Below are 24,568 nucleotides of genomic sequence, written 5' to 3'. Positions count from 1 at the left end.
GATAGTGCTTTTTGGAGACAGGAGCTCAAAGTTCTATTCCATCTATTATAACAAGACTCTAAGGCCACGTGTATACTAGGAAATTATTATGAAATAAGTTATTTCAAAATCATAACTCCCAAAATAATTATTTCAAAATAGCATGTCCACAGTCCAGGGAAGCCTTGAAATTAGTCTGAGTCATACTCCCTTAATGTGGATGCACTACCTTGACTTAGAGCCCCAGGAAGCCCTGGGGAATAATTACTTTAAATGACTCTGGGGAGTAGTTATTTCAAAATAGCAGCAGTGGAGCATCCACACTACTTCTATTTCAAAATAACTATTTTGAAATAAGTGTTACTACTCATGGAAAGCAGAAGTTATTATTACAAAATAATCAGCCCCTTATTTTGAAAAAACAGGTTTGTTAGTGTGGACGTTCCACTTGTTATTTCAAAGTAAGGGGAGTTGTTTTGAAATGACTCTCCAGTGTAGACCAGGGGTAAATAGCCATGATGTAAGCACATTGATCACTATGAAGTTCCTAAGGTATCATCAAATACCCACAGCTAGGTGTGCTAGGAGGAAGGGCTTAAAAGAAAAAAGAGCAAGATGAGCTGGAATAGCTTATACAATAATAGTTTTGCTTTTGTTGGCTTGCTTTAAATAATGTCAGGGGCTAGAGTAGCAGGGGGACACTTTTTCTATGATTGTGTAAGTCAAAAATATAAATGACTTAAATAAAATAATGAAATTCTCTCTCTAAGCAGCAAACAGATCTGCAACTCCTAGCTGTGTAGTTGGTGAGGCTTTTTTGGTGTTTTCTCCTGATAGGTCGTCGGCCCTGAGCCTGTGTACATAGAATAGGCCTACTACCAATTTACACAACATAGAAAACCCTGTATAATCTCTACATGGATTGGGCCACGAGAAATCTGATGAGGTTCAACAAGGACAAGTGTAGAGTCCTGCACTTGGGACGGAAGAATGCCAAGCATAGTTACAAGCTGGGGACCAACCAGCTAAGTAGTAGTTCTGCAAAAAAGGACCTGGGGGTTACAGTGGATGATAAGCTGGATATGAGTCAATAGTGTGCCCTTGTAGCCAAGAAGACTAATGGCATATTAGGTTGCATTAAGAGGATCATTGCCAGCAGATCCAGAGATGTCATTATTCCCCTTTATTCGGCACTGGTGAGGCCACATCTGGAGTATTGTGTCCAGTTCTGGGCCCCCCACTAAAAAAAGGATGTGGACGCATTGGAGAGGATCTAGCGGAGGGCAACCAAAATGATTAGGGGGCTGGAGCATATGACTTATGAGGAGAGGCTGAGGGAGTTGGGTCTGTTTAGTCTGCAGAAGCAAAGAGTGAGGGGGGATTTGATAGCAGCCTTCAACTTCCTGAAGGGAGGTTCCAAGAGGATGGAAAGAGGCTGTTCTCAGTAGTGACAGATGGCAGAACAAGGAGCAATGGTCTCAAGTTGTGGTGGGAGAGGTCCAGGTTGGATATTAGGAAAAACTATTTCACTAGGAGGGTGGTGACACACTGGAATGGGTTACCTAGGGAAGTAGTGGAGTCTCTATCCCTAGAGGTGTTTAAGTTCCAGCTTGACAAAGCCCTGGCCAGGTTGATTTAGATGGGATTGGTCCTGCTTAGAGCAGGAGGCTGGACTTGATGACCGTCTGATGTCTCTTCCAGTTCTATGATTCTATGATAAGGGGATGTTTTGATGAGAACATGATCTTGGTAACTAATTGACCATTCATTATCAGTGGGAAATATGTCAATGGAAGGATGATAGGAGTTACTATAGAGAACTTTCTGGATGTCTGGCTGGTGAGTCTTGCCCACATGCTCAGGGTTCAGCTGATCGCCATATTTGGGGTCGGGAAGGAATTTTCCTCCAGGGTAGATTGGCAGAGATCCTGGAGGTTTTTCGCCTTCCTCTGTAGCATGGGGCACAGATCACAGCTGGAGGATTCTCTGCATCTTGGGGCCTTCAAAGTATTTGAAGGCTTCAATATCTGAGACATAGATGAGAGGATTATTCTAAGAGGGGTGGGTGAGATTCTGTGGCCTGCACTGTGCAGGGGGTCAGACTGGATGATCATAATGGTCCCTTCTAACCTTAAAGTCTATGGCTGTGTCTACACTGGCCACATAACCCGTAATAGCTATGGAAATGAGAGAAGTCAGAATAGGGAAATGCGTGGGGGATTTAAATATCCCCCGCGGGATTTAAATAAACATGGCCGCCGCTTTTTTCCGGCTTGGGGAAAAACGGGAAAAGAGTGTCCAGACTGGCGCGATCCTCCGGAATAAAGCCCTATTGCAAGTAGGAATAAGAGATCCTCCAGAATAGGGCTTTATTCCGGAGGATCGCGCCAGTCTGGATGCTCTTTTCCGGCTTTTCCCCAAGCCGGAAAAAAGCGGCGGCCATGTTTATTTAAATCCCGCGGGGGATATTTAAATCCCCACGCATTTCCCTATTCTGACTTCTCTCATTTCCATAGCTATTACGGGTTATGTGGCCAGTGTAGACACAGCCTATGAGTCTATGAGTCTAAATGGGAAAATACCCCTGGTACTTTCAGTTACCAAAATGAAAGCTCCGATGCTGGCTTTCCATGGTCAAGAGACTATTAAGCAATTAAATGCAGGCAACATGCTCCCAAATAGACAGTAAGGAAGGCAACATCTTCCACAGCTTTCAGGATAATAGTTAAATAGTGCAATAGTTAAAAAGCAGTGAATTGTCATATGTTAAAGCAGTCACTCACTATATGCATGTACCGTGCAAAAATAAAGATCACTTTATAACAAACTCTCTTACTTTAGGCTTTATTAAAGTGAAAGAGAAACCTAGTAAAACAAAATCAGTGCTATCAAGCAGTGTGTGCTTCTGAAATGCTTTCCGTGGTACTTTTTTTTGCTGCAATTCAGGTTTTAAAGTGGAATGGAAAGAAGGTGGCGCAAAGATGAATTTTTTTCAAACCAGTTATGACAATTATAGAGCATTTCCTATAGCATTCTTGGAGTGGACCTGTTATAAAAAACATTAAATATTTCTCCTGTCGGGAACCTATAGCCCTGGTCTACATGAGGGAGTTATTTTGAAAGAATGTCCCTTATTTTGAAATAACAAGTTGAGCATCCATACTACCAAGCCTGTTATTTCTAAATAAGTGGCTAGTTACTTTGAAATAACAACTCCTGCTTTCCACAAGGAATAATGCTTATTTCAAAATAGTGTTAGTGTGAACGCTCCACTGCTACTACTTTGAAATAACTACTCCCCATGGTCATTCATTGTAATTACTCCTCTGGGGCTGTAAGTCAAGGTAGCGCATCCACATTAAGGGAGCCTGCCTTGGACTTATTTCAGGCTTCCCTGCAGTGTGGACACACTATTTTGAAATGAAATAATAACTCCCAAAATAACTATTTCGAAATAATGTCCTTATGTAGACATGCCCAATATGCATGAACTGCAGCAAGATGTATGGAGTAAACTATTTATTTACTTATTTATTTTAATTTCATAGCTCTACCTTTTTATTTGGATTTGGCTTCTAAAAATGGAGGCTTTACTACGTCTCGGATATTTGAGTGTTTATTCTTCGACTGGAATATCATTTGGGTTTGGTGTGTACCTGCACTTTTCCCTATTTAGGGAAGTGAAGGGAGAAGATGGAAGGGAGAAGGCAGAAGAGAATGTTTTCCATTCTAACCTATTTACCTGGACTGACGGTCTATCTTGGGTAAAGGTAATGATTAGAGGGGGTAGAGCCTCATATGGTGGAAATTGCTACATCATCATAACATCATTTTGCTAATTTACATTGGCTAAAGATCTGCCCTGGACTATTTTTGCAGTTCAGTTCAGAGATGTTTGAGGTATTTACCTTCAGTGAGATAATACCTACAGACCTGTATGAGGGATCAGAAACCGGGTGTCCTGGACAGTGTACACACGTGTAACTAACACACTGCCTGCCCCAGAGAGTTCACCATCTAGGAGTCTGATAATGTGCAGTGGAGGACAGACAGACATGCAGACAGTGGTGGATTGGGAGCACAGAGTAACATGAAATTGAGATACATGGCTGAATAGGTGGTCACCAGCATAACAAGTACGAAGTGTTCAGAGGGACATGATTAATTCCCGGTACTGTGTATCTCTAACATTCCCAAACTGTTTATATGAAAACTGAGACAAGTCGGGTGAGTTAACATCTTTGACTGGTAAAATTCTATTTGTAAAAGACAAGTTTTCAAGCCACACAGAGGTCTTCTTTGGGTCTGAGAGAGGTACTCTGAGCCACGCAATTAAATACAAGGCCAGAGGGAGCCGGCTCCCACATTAGCAAGGCAGAATAAGGGAACGGGTTATTTAGCATCAGTAGTTAACACGTATTGTAAGGGACCATTCAAGGTAGAGTGGCCTTAATACCTTTGAAGTCACAGGACATAAAGCAGAGAGGGTAGTAAATAGAGCTCATTGTAATAAGTCATAAATCCAGGGCCTCTGTTCAGTCCATCATTTTTAGTGTCTAGCAGAGTTAGGAATTTCAGCTCTCAGGCTCATCTTTTGAAAGTAGGTTTCCTTTGAGGACTAATAGGTCAGGAGCAGAGAGATCACTCTGAGAAAACGATAGAAGTATTAACAATCCACTACTTCAAATGGTCACTTAAAATATATAGTAACTACTTATGCTTAACAATCTGTTCCACCTTGCATTTAGCTATGACACTCAAGGCTTGTGTACACTACAGGTTCTGTCAGCATAATTTATATATTATAATTTATTTTAAATATTTATTATAATTTAAAGGTGTGGAAAAGCCACCACCCTGGAATATTTACCACCTCTTGTGGAGATGTTTTTCTTATGCCGACAGAAGAGTTCTCTTCTGCCAGCTTACAGCATCTTCACCAGAAATGCTACAGTACTGTATTACTTCTAATGTAGAGTAGCCCTCAGAGTATCTTTCTCAAATCTGAAGAAGAGCTCTGTGAGTCTCTAAAGCTGCCTCTCCTAACAACAGAAGTCAATCCAATAAAAAATATTGCCGCAATCATCTTGTCTTTAATATCCTTCGAATGTCGAAGCTTCAGTCACACTAAATACAACATATGGAAACTCATTATTAAAAATCCCCGATTTCACATGATTCTGCAGTTTCAGGCAAAACATCAGTTTAGAGTCAATCAAAAATGACCTATTGTCATTTATAAGCAAACTTTCTTCCTTGTTATATTAAAAATTCATGAAAGAATAATGAAGTCATTAGTCTGTGAAATATATTCTTTTTCTGCAAAGTTGTATTTTAAGTTTCTTTTTTTTCTGACTGCATGGCAGATGCCTTACTGCTGGTTATTCAGTACCTATTACTATACCATGTGGTGTTTGTTACAGTACATGCTGAGAAGCCAGTCAGTCAGAGAGGACTGGCAGAGAAATGGGTACTTCATGAATAAACATTTGCTTAAAGATCACATTATGTGACCATTTCCCACTACTTCAGTGGTTACTCCGTGGCTGTAAATTGAAATAAAACCATGTGAAACCTACTACAGAGTTTGAGTTTCCACTGTAGTTGAAATTGATATAGGCATATGTGGTACATTTGGGTAACTGTGGTGTCTCTGTGCTCCCAAGTTTCCCGTTTACATCAAGGCTATTATCTTGCCCCTTTGAGTGTTCCAACTTTCCTTCAGCTTTTACCCTAACTAGGCCAGAATGAGCCAAAGCGTATCACAGAATGAGCAAGTAAAAGAAAAAAGAGAGTGGTAATGCTGTGTGAGAAAAATAGTTCCCTTTTGGACATTAATGGATTTGCTATTCACAGTGTAGATGCTTCACTATGGTTAGTGACAGATTAGTTCTGGAGAGAGATAAGATTGGGGAAAAAATGAAATGTTTATTGCTTCAGCATAGCTCAATTTAAGGCTTAACCAGGGGATTAACGATATTTTCCTTAAAAAGGAGCAAATTGATCAAGAATTTAAGGTTTGATCACTGATTTTGCACATTCCACACACTCTAACAGGGCCTTATTTTCACTGAGTGCATAGCAACTACTCTGTGAAGCCCCTTTCATATGTCTCAAATTGGATACCCTAAGTTTGAGGTGCTCAAAATCACTAGCTACTTTTCAAAGTGTGGCCTTTAACTTTAGCACTCAACCTGTTCTTAATTTATTGTCTCATTTTTCCACTAGTATTTTGTTTGCTCCTTTTTGAGTCATTTCTCCCTATCCTTCATTCTCTATCATCTCTGCAGGATGCTGGCCCTGCACAGAGTATTCTGTTCTCTGAATAATATAAGATATGCGTCCTTTCCTGAAAAATCTATTTTTTCACCACTCTAACATTCAGTTTCAAAATACACAACATTAAGGGTACTTCTAGACTGCAGAGCTTTTCCGGGATACCAGAGGTATCCCAGAAAAGCTCTGTCACGTCCAAGGATGGCATCTGCTTTTCAAAAAAAAATGTCGGAAAAGCAGGCACGTTTTTTAGGCAACCCTGTAAACCCTGTTGTACGAGGAAGAAAGGATGTTCCAGAAGAGGCTTTTTTTCTGACATTTGGTCCAGTGTAGATATTTTCCAAATATCAGAAAATCCTCTTTCAGAAGAAAAGCAGAAAAAGATATGCAAATTTCAGTTCGCAGTTTGTGTATCTTTTTCCAACTTTTCATTGTAGTCTAGAGACAGCCCAAAACAGCAAGTAAGCCTTTACATCAGATATGTTCATGATGCTAATATGATAATTCTGCTAGGAGGATAGCACAAGGAAAAAGTGTAGACATTTGGTTAGGAATATTCTTAGTTAGATTGAGCTAATTCTTGGGAGTTGTAAGTAGTGGCCATATATTACTCAAAACACCACCACAGCAATATTTTGGAAGCACCAAGTTAAAGAAAGCTAGATTTTATATCCTGTTCCACTGATGAACATGTAATTAAATCCATCTCACTCTGATTCATTTGTGATTAAAAAGAGATTAAAGCTACACAGATCATGAAGCAAGATGTGAAGTAAAAGAAAATTACTGGAAATGACCACATGCAAATAATATTCTTTCAAGAGGTGATTTAATGATGAAAGCGAGGGGAAGAAATTCAAACTCAATATAAATTACCTCAGAGTTCAGAAAAATGCCATTAGATGCTCTAAATATGATTTGACAACTTTCTTCCAATTAATGAGTGGCCAAGTAATTCAAAGAATATTAGCTCGGTCCTGAATATTAAGTTTGTCCACTACAGAAGCAAATTCATATAATTTCCTATAACTCCCCCGCAAAACTTTTCAATGACCTAAAGTTTTGATAATATTCAAATTACAGGGTCAGTAATGGCAACAGTTCAAATCCACTCCCAAACAACTTCAAGGCATTTATTTTCTCAACTCAAAGACATTCACATTGCACTGTATGATCTGATTGAGAAGGCTCAGCATGAGTAATATGTGACTGTAGCTGCCACCCCAGCAGATCTGCTACAGATTTGAGACACTTCAGTGAGAACATTGGTAAAGGCAGAAAACCCTGTAATTGAGAGTAAGAGGGGGGCCAAAGTGTGGCCAGTTGTTATTTACATTTCAAGAACAAAGTGATCGGAGACAACAAGTTATTCTTGGGGAGACATATTTGTAACACATGGGAGCTGCAATTTTCAGGTATTTTACCCCAGGAACTTGAAAGAATTGTGAAGATTAAATGAGTGTTAAGTTATAGCCATAAATGGCTTGGTTTTACCCTTAAGAAAACCCATAAAAATATGGGGAAATTTTACATTGTAGTTAGCTAATGCTTATTTGTTGCTGTGTTGTTTTATCCAAATTCATAAAGGAACCAAATGCACAGCTTTGGCAGTTCCTGGAAGGAGGTGAGTTTTCAACTTAAAATTTCAGTTTTGTTCATCTGCAAAATTAAGTACTCAAAGTCCAGGACAATCTCACTCAAGCGTCAAAATAAACATTCAATGCTGAAAACGTTCAGAGAGATTATGCTGTTATATTTTCAGGAGGTTATACATTTATATTAGAATATCTAATGTAAGAAAACGTAATTTTTACTAAAAAATACTTTTTGAAAACCGTGTGTCATTACTTTGCCTCTGCAGTGTGAGAGTGTATGGGTACATCTAGACTATGTTCTTCTTTCAAAAGGAGATATGCAAATTCAGTGCGTATTTGCATATTTTCTTCTGATTGCTTTTTCAAAGGTGGTTTTTTTCTCAAGTGAAAGCAGTTTAGAAAGTGGTTTTTTCTAAAAAAAAACAACCCTTTTTCGAAAGAACTCTGTACACCTCATTATTTAAGGAAGAAGGGTTCTTTCGAAAAAGTTTTTTAAAAAAAAAAAAAAACCTGCAAACTGCTTTCACTTTTGAAAAAAACATTTTTGAAAAAGCAATCAGAAGAAAACATGTAAATTAGCACTAAATTTCCATGTATCCTTTAGAAAAAAGAACATAGTCTAGATGTACTCTATGTGACCATTCAGGCTTTTGGATTTTGGCTATCTTCAAGAAATGTAATGTAGTTTGGAGTGCGGGTAGTGAACGACAAGGGACTTTGGGGAGGGGCGGGGGTAGGACTCAGGGCAGACAATTGGGTGTGTGTGAGGGGAATTCAGGACTGGCTAGGACAGCACAGATTGTGATAGCCAGCCACCGGACCCCTGGATCTGGAGCATGGGTGAGCTGTAGCCCCATCGCCTATGTCACCAGCAGCATCCAATGCCCTGTCCTCAGCCAGTCAGTTTCTTAGGGTATGTCTACACTACCCCGCTAGTTCAAACTAGCGGGATAATGTAGGCATACCGCAATTGCAGATGAAGCCCGGGATTTGAATTTCCCGGGCTTCATTTGCATAAGCGGGGCGCTGCCATTTTTAAAACCCCGCTGGTTCGAACCCCGTGCAGCGCGGTTACACGCGGCACGAACTAGGTAGTTCGAACTAGGCTTCCTAGTTCGAACTACCGTTATTCCTCGTGGAATGAGGAGTAACGGTAGTTTGAACTAAGCTTCCTAGTTCGAACTACCTAGTTCATGCCGCGTGTAGCCGCGCGGCATGGGGTTCGAACGAGCGGGGATTGAAAAATGGCGGCGCCCCGCTTATGCAAATGAAGCCCGGGAAATTCAAATCCCGGGCTTCATTTGCAATTGCGGTATGCCTACATTACCCCGCTAGTTCGAACTAGCGGGATAGTGTAGACGTACCCTTACTGTTCATGACACTGGGGTGTACTGACTTATGTTCGCCTTTGGCTGAGTATTTAAAGTAAAACATTCCCAAAATAACGAACACTTTTCCAGAGAACAAGTCATTCTGAAAGAAAAAAACTTTTCTTGGTGCGTCCTTTTTTCTTCCCTGTCCATGCCACCACCTAAATTCATTTTGCTTTCAATAGATCCAAGTAACGGAGGCCCAGAAACTGTAAAGACTTGCCCACATTTTAGGTAGTGTGAGTAGCCTTTCTGAAATCAATAAGGTGATATATTGTGTCACATTAAGTCTGTGTGTAAGTCTTTGTAAAATCAGAACTTTAATTCATACTCATGAAATCAAATCCCTTTCTAGTTTGGTTTTCAACCCCTTTCTCTTGAGTTTTGGCCATGTTTGAAAATGAAGCTCCACCTTAGGAATCATATAAACAGACAAACAAAAAAGGCTTTTGGAATCATTCATTTACTTTGTATAGAAAAATATGGCAGGGTGCATAAAAAATCTTGGGAACTGTCTAAATTAATTATTTTATGGAAAGAAATTAATTCAAGAGAAATCCATGTGAATAGAGTGCTTAGAATTTCTATGAGCTCAGGCTGAAACTCTAGGTTTAAATGTCGTCCATAGACATGCTAAATACCATTTTCTGCACTTTTTGCTTATCAGTTTTAATGAAATGGTTATTTCATTTAGAGTGAGAAAGATTGTGCTGGGGGACAATTTGGTAAAAGAATATTACCTTTGATGCACTTGATGAGTTAGCATTTTCTCACCATGTAATAAGCTCCAAGCCTATGGAGGGTATATTTAAATTCAATGAAGAACACTAAGTTTGAATTAAAGGAAAATATTCGGGGCAAATATTTCATAACATGTTCCAACACAGAACAACCTGTAGTGTAGGGGAACATTTTAACCTGCCTGGTCACTCAGTCATGGATTTAAAAGTAGCCATTCTTCTACAAAGGTATTTCACCACTCAATAACACAGACAGACTGCAGGACTGGAATTGATCTACAAATTTAACACTGTTTCCCAGGACTTGAATGAAGATATTAACTAGTTAACGCACTACAAAGCCAATTTCCCCTGCCTTTAACATTCACATTTCCACATCAAAAGCTATGAATGAGAAACTTCCAGCCCACTTAATTAGCTTCATTAACATGGGTCCTACAATTAATAGGTACTTCTTTTGCTGTTATATATATCTTGGATTCTGTTGTTTCCACTCCAGCTCATCTGATGAAGTGGATCTTATCCATGAGAGTTCATGATCCTATATGCTTTTGTTAATCTCTAAAATGCCACAGGACTACTCATTGTTTCTAATCATTTAGTAAAAAAAATATTTACATACTGCCTATTTATATAGCACATTAAAACCCAAAGAATCCCAAAGCAGTTTACAAGTGGGAAGCACCTCGTTCAATCAAGTGAGACATGGGAATATTTCCTCTACCCAAACAGACCTGGATAGGGCTTCTGAAGTGGCTGTTACTTTACTTTCAGTATTGGCTAAAGGAGGGTTGATGTGGCTGGCACTCCCTTAACTTTCTATGTGTTCCAATCACTGCTAGCTATGTAAACAAGAGATCTAGATTATACCACAATCAGTACTCACACCAAACTGCCAGTCTGCTCCAGAACAAAGCCATTTTACTGCATTACATACATGCAAAGCAGATACTTTTCCAAATGGAGATGTAAACATGATTGAAATAGACCCTCCCCCCAATTTTGGGAGAATCTTTACACTCACGCTAAATTCTCTGGCATATCTAATGAAACACTGAAAGGCTCCTAACAAATGCAGCATGATTTGTTCAAGTACTGTATAATAAACACAGACTTCCTGCAATCTTGCTTTTCATTCAGAGTCCAGTGGGTGATCTGGTGTGTGTGTGTACATTTTCCCAAATAAGCCTAACGGGGCCTTTAGACTGCATGCTGAACAGCTCCAGGGAGACAGATGTAAGAAAAGATTTAGCCACATAGTTTAAGAACATATCTGTAAAACAAGTAAACATTTGTAATCACCCAAGCTTTCCAACCCTTTTTTTAAAAACTATAATAATTCAACCATAAGCTTTTCAAATGTGAACTCAGTGTGACTTTTCCATATACCCTTTTAGGAACTAGGGAAATCAGTTATCGATATACATAGCAGGAGATAGACAGGAATATATACAAAATGGACATACATATTCCCTCCTGCTGTTCTTTTTTGGAAAGAGACAGGGACTGGCTGAGACATTGCTTTTTGTTCATGGATGGTGATAGTGGGAACATCTAATAACATCTTTCAGAAACAAGTGTTGTTCATGTGCTAAGGTCCCCTGGGACTGAAGAACACAAAGAGATGCAGAACATTCCCTATTATTTATGAAGTCTCATCCAAACATACGTCTTACCTTGTGGTGAGGATACCTCAGGTTCATCTTGTGGAGTTTAGAATAGTCTAGTATCTTCAATGGGGGATTCCTCCTCCTCCCCCCCAATCCCCCCGCCGATAAATTGGTTTTTTACCTAGTGAATTTTTGGTGCCTGTTGATCTGAGCATGGTAGTGAGGGATGATAAACAGAGGGATAGATTTTAAGAAAGAGGCAGAAATATTATTAATGGAGGGGTGGGGCACCATCCACCATGTCATCTATAGTCTCACCTACCAGCCATTTTAAGTGGTTCTAATGCATGGGTTATTGGGCTTCTACCATATATCCCATAAATTGTCATAGACTCTTCTCAGACTACCTCTAGGACCCAGCTAGCTCTTCGGAGTCCTACCTTCTTCTGCTTGAGTAAGTCAGAGGATACTGAATAGGGATCTCAGTGCCGGGAGGCCCATTCCATGAGTATTAGACCCATCAGTAAAATTCCAGATCTTTTACTTCTGAGAACTGTTTGCTGTATCCTTCTAACTGTACAGGAAACGGGTTGCAAGCTGCAACAAACTAACATGCCTACCACATAATACTACTAATCATGAAATCAAGTTCCTATTGATTGTAAATGTGTCTCCAGAATGCTGTGAGGAAGGCAAAAAACTCCTGAGAGCCCTATGCCAATTTGACCCCTACAAGAAAAAAAAATCACTCTGACTTTAAAACGGGATCAATCAGACCTGCCGCATCTGCAAAACACAGCCCTTCCCTCTGCTGTCTGGGCAAGGAATGGTTAGAGACTCTGGAGATAGAGGGGCCACCTTCTGCATCTCCCCCAGCATTTGTTCTCCTCTCCCATTCACAGTAACTACAGGCCCCATTAAATTTCCCCACTCATTGAGGAGGGAGGGCAGGAGATTTCCACCATGTGAACAAATTGTTTGCCTGCTGGAAAAGTGCAAAGAGGTAGTGTTGAAATCTTGTCATTTCCTCAAAGAAAACAAAACAATAACATTATATTGGGCTACCATTTAGCCTTATCGCGATAAATGGACAGAGTCCTCTGAGCTCCACGATATTCTCTTCTCTCCTTTCTGTGTGCCAATCTGCTTCTCTTGTGGTGTTCAGAGCATTACACTTGAGGAAGACTCCTGGTTGATAGTCTTGAGCATGGGCTTGTTATCTCTCCCCAAACATTTGTGCAGGTGGAGGGGAAAGTAAGCTGGAGTTCATTTCTTGTTTGCCCAGGACCATGTAGTTCATCTGCATACACTTACATATAATTTGGGGATTCAATAGTGTTTGAGATCCAGATATCTCTGAGGAGCCCTTCAAGAGTAAACCTCTGCCTATATTGTATGTGAGTTGCTTAGTTCATTACAACAGTTGAGCTACAATAGTACACTTCCCTGCATTCAGCCTTTCTGTGCTACAGAAAGTATTTCTAGATGCCTCTATAAAATATTTCCATGCTGCATTTCGCACTGCTAATAATTTAAAAGCCAAGTTCAATGTTCAATCTGCAAGGCTGTAAATGACAGCAAAATTTAGCTCTGACTATTGTCAATGCACTTTTGTTTTGTTGCTACATTACAGTAGATTAAAAAATTGATACGCTACACGTCTACGTTACAAAGTGGAACATTTTTCAGTCATAGGAATTATAAATTCCATCCAATAATATGCTGAATCACAAAAAAAAATGTTCTGGTAAGTGCACAAGGACTTAATCAAGGGGATATACATGTGACATGAGAGACAACCCCAACCCAAACACGCACACACACACACACACACAAATTCTATAAGCTTACTGAAAAATACATTCTGTTCTACACTCGATAGCAGTCTTGTTCAGCAACTTGGACCTCCTGCCAGGTTGAAATTCAATCTGCGTCCAGGCTATCTAAGTTCAGCTGTAACTCTTTCCTAGCTCCATCTGGGCCAACAGCAAAGTACTGCCAAATTAAACAGAACCTCAAATAAGCGTTCTCTTCCACCTTATTTTCGCCACTCCTAGGCTCTTCTTTGATGATTCTTTTGCTTTCAGAGTAGCCAGATCCAGGGCTTCTCCCTGGGGCCTCTTCAAAGAATAAAAAACTACAAACAATGCCCTCTAATGCCTCTTCTTCCTCAGCTCCCCACTCACTTCCACAAACCCTAACCCCAAGAGCTGCTTCTGTGGAGTTTGTTCTATTGCAGGAGCTAGACCCACTGCTGTTGCTAGTTCTGTCAGACCCCCCTTCTCTGTTGGGCTTCTCCCTTTTTAAGTCTTACCTAGCGCAAGTGTAGCAGAGGAGAAAAAAATCGAAAGGGGCTTTACATTTAATAAAGTTGTAGCAGTTAAACTGCAAAAAGCTTCCTTCGTGCTGCACATAACCTTCCTATTCCTCCAAATATCAAAATCGAGAGGCCCTGGACAGTCCAATCAATGGATAAATCATTTCAGTTTAATTTAAAAAATGCCTTTACAGGGGCTGTCAGTAATCACATAAAAGGTAACAAGAAAACATTGTGGTTCTTAAAACAGATTCTTTACAGTACAAGAGCTCAGTTGCAACACTTAAGTTTAATTTTTTTTATATTAAAATATGTTGCAAATATGTAGCAATATTTATTTGCCTTCAGTTCATGCTGGGTGACACTTGTTATGGTTTATGTTGCAATTCTTCAAAAGTTCTTTATTTATGTTTTGTATTTTCACCAAAACAAATGAGTGAAATCATGAGGGTCTGATAGATTTCTCAGTGACTTCAGTGGGAGTTCTGCTGAGGTAAAGGACCTCACTGTTTAGCTCACTGAGGGGCAGCCTAGGCTACTCAGTGGACCACCAGATTGTCATGACCAAGATGGTCTCCGAAATACAGTAGTTTTACTAACTGTGCTTGAGTACCTACAATTTGTGGTGTGTACTGACTGAATCAGAGCAGCACTTTGACTGTGTGAGTCATGTGCTCCCTCAGCATCCACTCAATGGTGTGTGCAATCAGCATGCACCTCGCTTCATGTGCCCTTGCTTTATGCGTGTGTCACTTCAGTAATACTAGTAGGAATGAATCTACAAGGTCGGAAACCAAAGAGGCAATGCACATACCAGCCTGTCAAAGTTAGTTGAAGACTCTCACTTCTCCTCAATACACAACACTGAGATTTTTTTCTAAATAAACTTCTTTTATTACAAAACCAAGAAAAAGAGGTGTAAGTAATAGTAAGCAAGACAAGAGAGACAGGCAATAGCTACAAATAAAGCAAAAATAAAACATGCTTTCTAGAGTCTAAATTTTAACAGATTACAACCTTGGTCTCAGGCAATTTCTCAAATATGGACAGTTCCCAGAGACATCAGTTAAATAGTTGACTACTCTACCTTTCACAGATTACAAGAGCTCTGCACTCTTTTGTCCTTAAGAGATGGACAATGGTCTTTTTATTCCTTTATATTACCCAATGCCTTTTCCCTTTGCTCCAGAGCCAAAGGGTGCAGATTCCCCAACCCCCCACACTGCCAGTGCCTTCTAAGCTGTTTCTGTGTCTCCTTAGCTTGTTTACCTTGTTTACCATTTATGTAAATGTATTTTCATTGACCACTAAATGCAATCAAGCTAGTCAGACAGAGAATCCACATTCCTTTGTCTGGAGCAGGCTTGATTTATGCACTTCCTCCAAAACACATTTTAAGAATCACATACATAACTCTATCCAACCCATAGAGATATCACACAATGATCTCCATGACCAGGTTTTCACCCATTTACATGATACCTAACAAGACAGCTTTTGGATATGTATTGTGACAGTAGTGTGTTGCTACTGTAATGAGCATGACAGACGTCACAGGAGTTAAAGGACAGTGGACCCTATGCCAGAGCACATCTGGGAGACCCGTAGTGTCACAAACATGTTTACATTTTGTTTGTGAGAGCATTGTACTGGCTTATTGTGTTGCTAAGTATTGTGTTGATTTAAATATAGGGCATTATGCTTGTCAGAAAAACTTCATAATAAATTATTTGACATAGCAATTGATGCTCCGTTACAGTGATGCACCATTTATGAATGCTGGAACTATGTTCCAGGCAAGCTGGACTAAATTCAATAGGATTTGTGCCTTGTTATGCAAGAGCTGAATTTTACTGGATACTCGGAAATGGCTCCAAACTGTTGTTTGGCAAATTTCCATTATTAAGACTGTAATAGACAGAACCATAGTGCAAATTCCTCAGTCCTCTCCTTCTGTCTTGAGTCAGATATGTTACAACAGGATCTTTACCAGGTGCTGTATTTGGCTTTAAGCACCTGTTTATGTTCCAATTGGATGGCTTCCTTTTAGACATCAATAGCCTCTGGTGTTGTATAGAAATAGTGACAGTGCCAACTTTAAAAAAAAAGAAGCAAAACTAATAATGGTATTTGAGGCATTGTTGTCTTATAATTAATAATGCACTGTGTGGTTCAACAAGGATATAATTAAAATTTAAAATACAAACATTATAAATTACTGATACCCTGGGATTATAAATCTCTGTATTGTGTTTCTAATGAAAATAATTCACACTGACATTGTTGCTAAAGGAATGAGTTTGTTTCACCTTCACTCTTAATACCTGATTAAACTTTCTAATTCTGTCTTTTTGAAACACATTTGATAATACCTTCTTCTTCCACCAGAAAACATTCAATTAGTAATGGGCAATGCTGTAAAACAAGCAAGCAAAAGTGCATACATTTTGGATGCACACACAGGCTAACTATTCATGGAGGTTTAGCAACATTCATTAAAGGTTGCAATAATTGCTTTAGGCTTCATGGATATATGAATAACCTATTATGCTACCTGATGCATAAAATTGTGACTTCATTGTTAAGATGTCTCCAATCGAATAATCCGGTCCAATTTGATTACAACAGTCACATTTACAGCTTTAGTCATAAAATGGAGATAAAAGGGAAGCGTGCACAATGAAATAATCTTAAAATTCAATTGCTCTTAAATGGACAACCAAGCAATGGAAGATTAAAGCAACAATAAAATGCAATGGCATCCACTTGTCAAAATGGATCTTCGAAGGAAAACCATTTTACACACAGAGAACATGTTATTAATATAGAAAACATTTAAATGCACATTTGAAAGAGAAGTCAGTCAGGCTTAGCTGCTGCCACAGTTAAATGTGGTAACTAGGATTTTTTTGGCTTTTCATTCTGGCAATCTATCTGATGGAAAGGGATACTATACACCTGCTATGGCTTCCAAACAATTGCTTATTTAATTTTCCAAACCTCAGATGTGATTGTTTTATTGAACAAAATATTACTTGTGTCTAGAATAACCCAAAACAACTATATTATTAATCAGACCCATATGTTCATGCACACACAGAGGAAGGTAATGCATGGTGGTGGTATGTATATATGCCAAGTCATTCCTACTTCTGATTAAACAGACTTCCTGTATTGGCACAACACTACATCCTCCAATCTGTCTAGCTTGATGGGTGAATGGAGCCTACACATTCAGGGGCTGGTTTTGATTTGACAGTGCTTTTCCCAGATGCAGATGGATACATCACCAATGAATAGGGAAGAGCATCTGAAGTATAGCTCAGCAACAATTTTTAGGCAAAGATTTTTGCCAAAAAATTCAGACAGATTGACAGAAACCTTTTGCAAAATGATGTCAAATCCATAGCGTGGTTTGAATTGAAAAAGAAATACTTCCAGAACAATTTGAAATTGTTTCGTTTTCAGCTTTTTATAAACAAAATATGTCAATTGAGAATGACCTCTTAAAAAATTCATTTCAATGTTATTGATAAAATTAAAGTATTTTAAGAAGTTCAGAAACAAAACATGTTTTATTTGGAGTCAAATGACACATTTTTGTTCCACTCTGATTTTTTTCCTATCTTTTTAGTTTCCCTGATTTTTTTGTGAAGATTTTTATTTCAAGGTGACCCAAAACTCAATTCCCCAGTTTTTCAAAAAGGCAATGAACCAAACAAAAGCCAGTTATTTGCATAACTCTAGTCTTAGGTTGCTTTCCTTTCTTCTGTTTCCACTAGAACTGACGCCCCACGTGATTCTGTTGCAGAAAGGACCACAAAACCCATTTTTGCCTCCACGAGGAGTAACGGTAGTTCGAACTAGGAAGCCTAGTTTGAACTACCTAGTTCATGCCACGTGTAGCGGCGTGGCACGGGGTTCGACCGAGCGGGGATTTAAAAATGGCGGTGCCCCGCTTATGCAAATGAAGCCCGGGAAATTCAAATCCCGGGCTTCATTTGCAATTGCGGTATGCCTACATTACCCCGCTAGTTCGAACTAGCGGGGTAGTGTAGACATACCCTTAGTGCACTTTGATCTAGCCCACTTTGAAATAGGAAGAGGCCATCAGAGATGACAGAGAGCTGGGCTACCGTGAGGGTGGTAGCGAGATCAAATTGTGACAACATCTGACTCTATGGCTTATGAAAAGTCTGAGGTATGAAATGAGGTTTTTTAGGGCTTGGACAATACATTGGGTACTTCCAGATGATCAGTATTCAAATTAATTCATAGGTTACAAGTTTAGCCTGCCAAATGGGTTCAAAGACCATTTACTGTCACTAATGGGGAATCCTTTCTTGGGGATAGGGATTTGGTAAGAAGGGAGCAAAGGGAGGAGTGCTCTGAGGTAATATTTCCAAGCAAGAATTTCAGGTGTGACAACTGACAACAGACTGGGTTGTAGTAAACCTGGGATCATGATAATCTCACTGGTAAGGCTGCTCTAGGCTCCAGAGCGACTTTAATTTATACAGGGACCACATGAACTTCCCCCTGGCCTAGAGAACCTAGGTGGTAAAATGACTTATTCCCACTGCTCCTCTATGGGATGTGCCTACTGTGCTATGAGAGGCAGCACAGAATCTGACCTCAAATGTTCACAGACCCGTCTAGAAGCTGCATAACATTAGTGCAGGAGAAAATACTGCTCCGAGTTGAAAATGAAAGAAATGGGATGGTGCATTTCTGAAGATAAGTTGCTCAAGATGCAAATGAGTATAAGACATTATTGAGAAGACTGATTTCATACACCACTCAACTTGTATAGGATGATCAAGAAAAAAAGGAAGGGGAAGAACAATGTTAGAAAAATGAACTTAACAACATACAGTTGGATTGAAGTTATTAAGAGCTTCAGCCTCACCCAAACAAGTGCCTGGAAGCTTGATTAGCCAGAGAGCTAGCTGCCATTTTGGACAGGAGCCTCCCTCTGAGTCCTAAGCCCGTAATCAGTCCATTATGCATGTGTTGAAGAGCTAGTCTGGAATTGAACCATTAAGCATTCAAGTGACCAGAAAAAAAATGTCAAAGTACTTTGAAGCATGGGATTCAATAGAACTTGAAACCTAAGTAATTCTTTTAAAATCCTCTCCCCCCTCAGAGATGCATTTTGTTGTTCAATAGCTATAATATCACCTGTCATTGAGGCCAAGACTTGTGATCATCAAAGGCCTCAAATGTCATATATAGTTGAGGTTATTTAAATTATTTATTATTCCTAGAGACGTATTTTGTTGTCATGAAACTCAGTAAAATTGTATATTTTCTAATTTTAAAGCAGCTTAGAAAGAAACCCGATAAAGAATTTAAAAAAAATGAAACTTTACATCTCTGCAGAAGTAGTATAGGAGAAAACATTAATTACTCTTTACTAAGAAAGTACAGACATTTGGCTCTGTGTACAACCTCCATTACTCCTAAGAAATAAAGCAGCAAGGAGGAAAGGGAAATATATATAATAAATGTGGCTGAGGCAAATGACATATAGCAAAGCTAAAGGTCAAGCAATATTTGATACCTGTTCCAAAGGAAGACTAGTTTAGCCAAGAGATGCGTTTTGGCATGAAGAGAAGGATAGAGAAGGGTTTGTAACAAGTCTCTAAGCATAACCTTTGGTCCGTCAAATATTAATGTGCATCTTTTTCTTTTGAAGTAAATTGAAGAAAGGGAAGTTACTGAGGACTATGACGAGGTGCCAATCAGATTGGTTGACCATGGAAAGAAGTTTTCCCCTTGAAAGGTTCCACCCAGTTTTGCATTGAGCCCATCCTGATAAATGTTGCCAGAGTTTGTGGCCTGTTTTCTTTTTTTGATCAAGTTTTGATTTTATTTATATTTTTACCAAAAACTACAATACCAAAATCTTTTAGTAATGTATCTGAAAAAGAGGAAGGCACTGATTATATCAAATCATAGAAAGAAAAATGTCCCAAAGAATTAATATCCACAATATGGAACTCTGCCAGGCACAGAAGATGCAGATAAAACCATTTACTACAATTACAAAAACAAGTGGGCTACGTCTAGACTGGCATTATTTTGCACAAATACTTTTAACTGAAAAGTTTTTCTGTTAAAAGTATTTGCGCAAAAGCGCGTCTACATTGGCGGGACGCTTTTGTGCAAAAGCAGAAGCCTGGAACCATTTTGCAGAGGACAAAAGGGCACCAGCCCTTTCCGGGGGTGGGGGCTGGAGCTCCTGTGAGACACGTGCTTAAAGGGATCTCCCTGGACAGCCGTTTCTCTCCTGCTCTGTGCTTTAGTACCTCTTGTAGGGACTGACAGCCATAGCAGTTTTTGTGGTTGCCCTCTGCCTTTTGGACACCACTGCCTTTTGCCACCTAGTGCTTTTGCCTGTTTTGTTTTTTTCTTTTCCTTGTTTTGTCTGCCATGGAGCCAAGGGCGGCCATGTGCCTGCTCTGGCTCCTGTCGGCCATTTTGGAGTGCCTGCAGCTGGTGCTCCAGGCTGGTGCCCTCCTGTTCCAGGACCAGGAGGTGCAGACCGCTTTGGACTCCCTCACCAGGGAGGCCATGGCATCCCTGTGGCATCCCCTCCCCAGGGTGGAGAGGCCACTGTGGAGACTGGACACCAGTAAGGACAGGTGGAACTGGCTGGTCCTGGGGCAATGGGACGACCAGCAATGGCTCTGGAACTTCCGCATGCAAAAGCAGATGTTCCTGGAGCTGTGTGCCTGGCTCGCCCCTGTGCTTCAGAGAGCCACCACCCGGCTGCGGGCACCCATCCCCACCAACAAGAGGGTCGCCATCGCAGTCTGGAAGCTGGCCAACCTGGACAGCTACCGATCGGTGGCACACCAGTTCGGGGTGGGCAGATCCACCATCGGTTTCATCGTCATGGAGGTAAGTCCCAGGGAGAGTGGGGAGTGGGGTGGGGGGGGGAGGGTGCTGCACTCCATGCCCAAGGGCAGCCAAGACTCCAGGCTGGGTCCCCAGGGGTTTGGGCCGTCCCCCCCTTGCACAGGCCTGCTGGTGGTGGGGGGAGCTGTGGTGTGTGTATGCATGTGCATGTGTGCGTGTGTGTGTGTGTGAGGACAGAGGGAATCATGGGGGGGGCCCAAAGGAGCACACACTCACCCCTGCCTTATGTGATGTGTTCCCCTGTGTTTCTCTGCACCCTTCTGCAGGTCGTCCACGCCATCAGTGATGTCTGCTCCCAAGAGTGATCCGCCTGCATGACGTGGATGCTACGCTGGCCGGCTCCGCTGCTCTCAGGTTCCCCAACTGCGGGGGAGCCCTAGATGCAACCCACATCCCTGTCCGGGCCCCCGAGCATCGAGCAGCCCATTTCATGAACAGGAAGGGGTACTGCTCAATTGTTCTCCAGGCCCTTGTGGACCACCGTGACCACTTCCTGGACGTCATTGTGGGCTGGTCCGGCAGGGCACACGATGCCCGCATCCTCCGCAACTCCGGACTGTTTCGCAGGCTGGAGGCAGGCACCTACTTCCCCCGGTGGGAGTTTACTGTCGGGGATGTGCCTATACCCATCTACATCATCGGGGACGCAGCCTACCCCTTGCTGCCCTGGCTAATGCAGCCCTACACAGGGCGGCCGGACCAGAATCGGGCACAGTTCAACGATCACCTCAACCGGGTCCGGAATTAAGCGGAGTGCGCCTTCGGCCACTTAAAAGCCCGCTTCCGTTATTTGCTCACCTGTCTCGAGATGGGTGAGTGGAATGCAACGGAGGTAGTGGTCGAGTGCTGCGTGCTCCACAAAGTTGAAGAGCCCCACACACCCAGGATGGGGTGCGCGTCCGAGAGGCCCTGACGGGCATGTTCGCACAGGCCCCATAGTAGGGTCACCTTGGTCTCCCCATACCACTCCCTCCAATTCCCTACTCTTTCCTCTTTCCTCCCCTTACCTCCCAATAAACACCAACACAGTTTTGTTTTCAACAGAAAAACTTGTATGTTTTTATTTACAAGGGAGAGAGAGGGAGAAGACCTTTAACTGGGAGGGGGAGGAGACCTTGAACTGGGAGGGGGAGGAGCTACTTCTGGGAGGGGTGGCCCCTGCGACCGCTCCTGCAGGGGCAGACCTGCACATGGGGGGCAGGCCGCATCGGGGCTGGCTGCAGGGGGACGTGGGCAGGAGCAGGAGCAGGACGGGGAGGGGCAGGAGCAGGAGGGGCAGGGACAGGAGCAGGAGGGGCCATTGCAGGATGGGCGAGGGGCAGTGCAAGGGGAGGGATGGCGTGGGGCATGGGGCAAGGCCATGCCATAGTGGACAGCATGGCCAATGTGGGCGGTGAGGGTGGCGATAGTATCCGCCATGTGGATGCACTGGGCCTGGAAGTGATGGCTGCCTCGACGCGCTTGACAGCTTGCACGTGGCGCCGAAGGAGCTGGTCCCGGTGGTGGAGCCGCTGTCTCGATGGTTGGGCAGCTGGGGGTGCTGCTGCTGCCACTGCTGCTGCAGGACTTGAGGGTCCCTGGCTTGTGCTTGGTCCCACTGCAGAGAAGAGAAGAAAGGATGGATCAGTCAGGCAGCCTGGCCACTGTCCCCACACACCATGCCCTCCACCCCTGAGCCCAGGTGACACCACAGTAGTGTGGCTTGGGCCCACTCGGTTACCCCCCTGATCCCTGTGTTGTATATTTGCATACAGGAGCGCCCCTGGAGTGGGGTCCTCCTCCATGTATTGTAACCACCGGTCTGTGTCCTGGCCCCATGGAGGATGGGAGGGCGCATGTGTTGTGTTCACCTGTGGAACTCCCTGCCGGTGGAGGCTGTGAGGCTTTGGGCTAATCAATGGTGTTTGACAGGGAGCGAGATGAATCCCCACACAGTGCCTGGGAGCACATCTGGCAGATGTGGTCTGGGCTCTCAGATCCCCATCGCATGGGATGTCTCCTGGACGGAACCAGGGGTGACTGGGGAATGTACCATCCTTGCAGCAAAACTCAGGCAGCCCTAGGGCTGGCCCGAGCACTTCCTCCCCTCCCCCCCATTAGCCCTCACACACGTAGCCCAGAGACATATGTGGCCGCAGTGGGGACTTCCCTCGGGGAGCCAGCCAAGGCACCGGGAGCAGGCAAGAGGCTCAGTGGGGGCCACGCTCACAGGGCTGTGACGCTGCAGTTTTCCCATGAGCAGCTGGCTGTGCCTCACAGCCAGGCATGGGACAGTGTGCCGTTCTCTGGTCTGCACCCTTGCAGAGGTGCGGGCTCTGGCCTGAGTCCCTGGGGCCCTGGCTGGTTCCAGCCAGCATCCACCCTTCCCCCCTGGTCCTGCCGGATGTGTGTGAGCAGCACAGTCCCAGGCGTACCCTGAAGCTGCCTGCCACAGCCACATGCCACTCGGTCACCAGGCTGCACGTGGTTGCACGTGCTGCTTCCTGCCTAATGCTACACAGTGTGCAGCTCATGAGGCCTGAGTGACATGCTGTCTCCCTCCCCCCTCTGGGTGCCTGGCTTCCCCCACCTCCGCCCTTGTGAGTGCCAAGTGCAACACTCACCGGTGGATCCTTCCCCGGCCTCTGAGGATGCACTGGAGACATTGGGGCTGCCGGAGGGGGCCTGCAGGGTGGCAGTGCTGGCCTTGTCCTTTGACGCACTGCTATCTCCTTCCCCTGCCTCAGTGGTCCTGGTGACGGGGGGGGGGGGGGGGGGGCGCATGCTGATGTCCACCGGGACATCCGGTGCCTCTGGTGCTGGCTGGCCCAGGATTGTGTGGGGCCGTTGGTAATGGGGGCAGGTGTTGGCTCCTGTCCCCTGACCCTCGCTGGCCCGCAACATAGCCCAGGCGCAGTTCTTTGACTTTTGCCCAGACTTGCTCCAGGGTCCGGGCTGGATGACCCTGCTGGGCGAGTGCCTGGGCCATGCAGGAAAAGTGTCGGTGTTCCGGCACCAGAAGCGGGTCTTGTGCAGGGCCTCCTTCTCCTGCTAGAGATCCAGGAGGGCTTCCAGCTCCCCCGGGGACCAGGATGGGGCCCTTCTTTTTTTGGCCCTGGGATCCTCCTGTGCTGGGGGTGCAGGGGGCTGATCCCCACCTGGAGCTGCCATCGTGCTGGGGGGGGGTGTCTCTTGGCGGCAGGGGCCACGTGGCAGAGCTGTGGCCAGAGGGCTCCTGCCTTGTGACCTCAGCAGCCTGCGTCTGCTTTAAGGAGGCTCGGGTTACCAGGAAGTCCGAGAGCTGATTGCGGCTATGGAGCCTCCGAGCGTCCACTCGGGGTTTTTTCCAATTAGCCTGCTTTTGTGCAAAACGTCTTAGCTTCCTGCCTACACTGGCCCTTTTGCACAAAAACATTTCTGCAAGAGGGCTTTTTCCCAAACGGGAACGTCAAAGCATTTGCGCAACAGGCACTGATTTCGGACAGTAGAACGTCAGTGCTTTTGCGCAAAATCAAACAGCCAGTGTAGACAGCTGGCAAGTTTTTGCCAGTCTAGACGCAGCCGTGAGGTATAACAAGTATGGAACCATTTTGATAGTTGAGTCCATCTACAATCTAAACTTCTAGGCTAAAATGCAACTAGATAAGGAGATCTACTGATCTCATAGAACTGGAAGGGACCTTGAGAAGTCATTGAGTCCAGTCCCCTGACCTCACAGCAGGACTAAGTGCCATCCCTGACAGATTTACCCCAGATCTCTAAATGGCCCCCTCAAGGA

The sequence above is a fragment of the Pelodiscus sinensis genome, chromosome 13 (genome assembly GCF_049634645.1).
Source record: "Pelodiscus sinensis isolate JC-2024 chromosome 13, ASM4963464v1, whole genome shotgun sequence".
NCBI classification, from domain to species: Eukaryota; Metazoa; Chordata; order Testudines; family Trionychidae; genus Pelodiscus; species Pelodiscus sinensis.
This window is presented reverse-complemented; position numbering follows the sequence as displayed.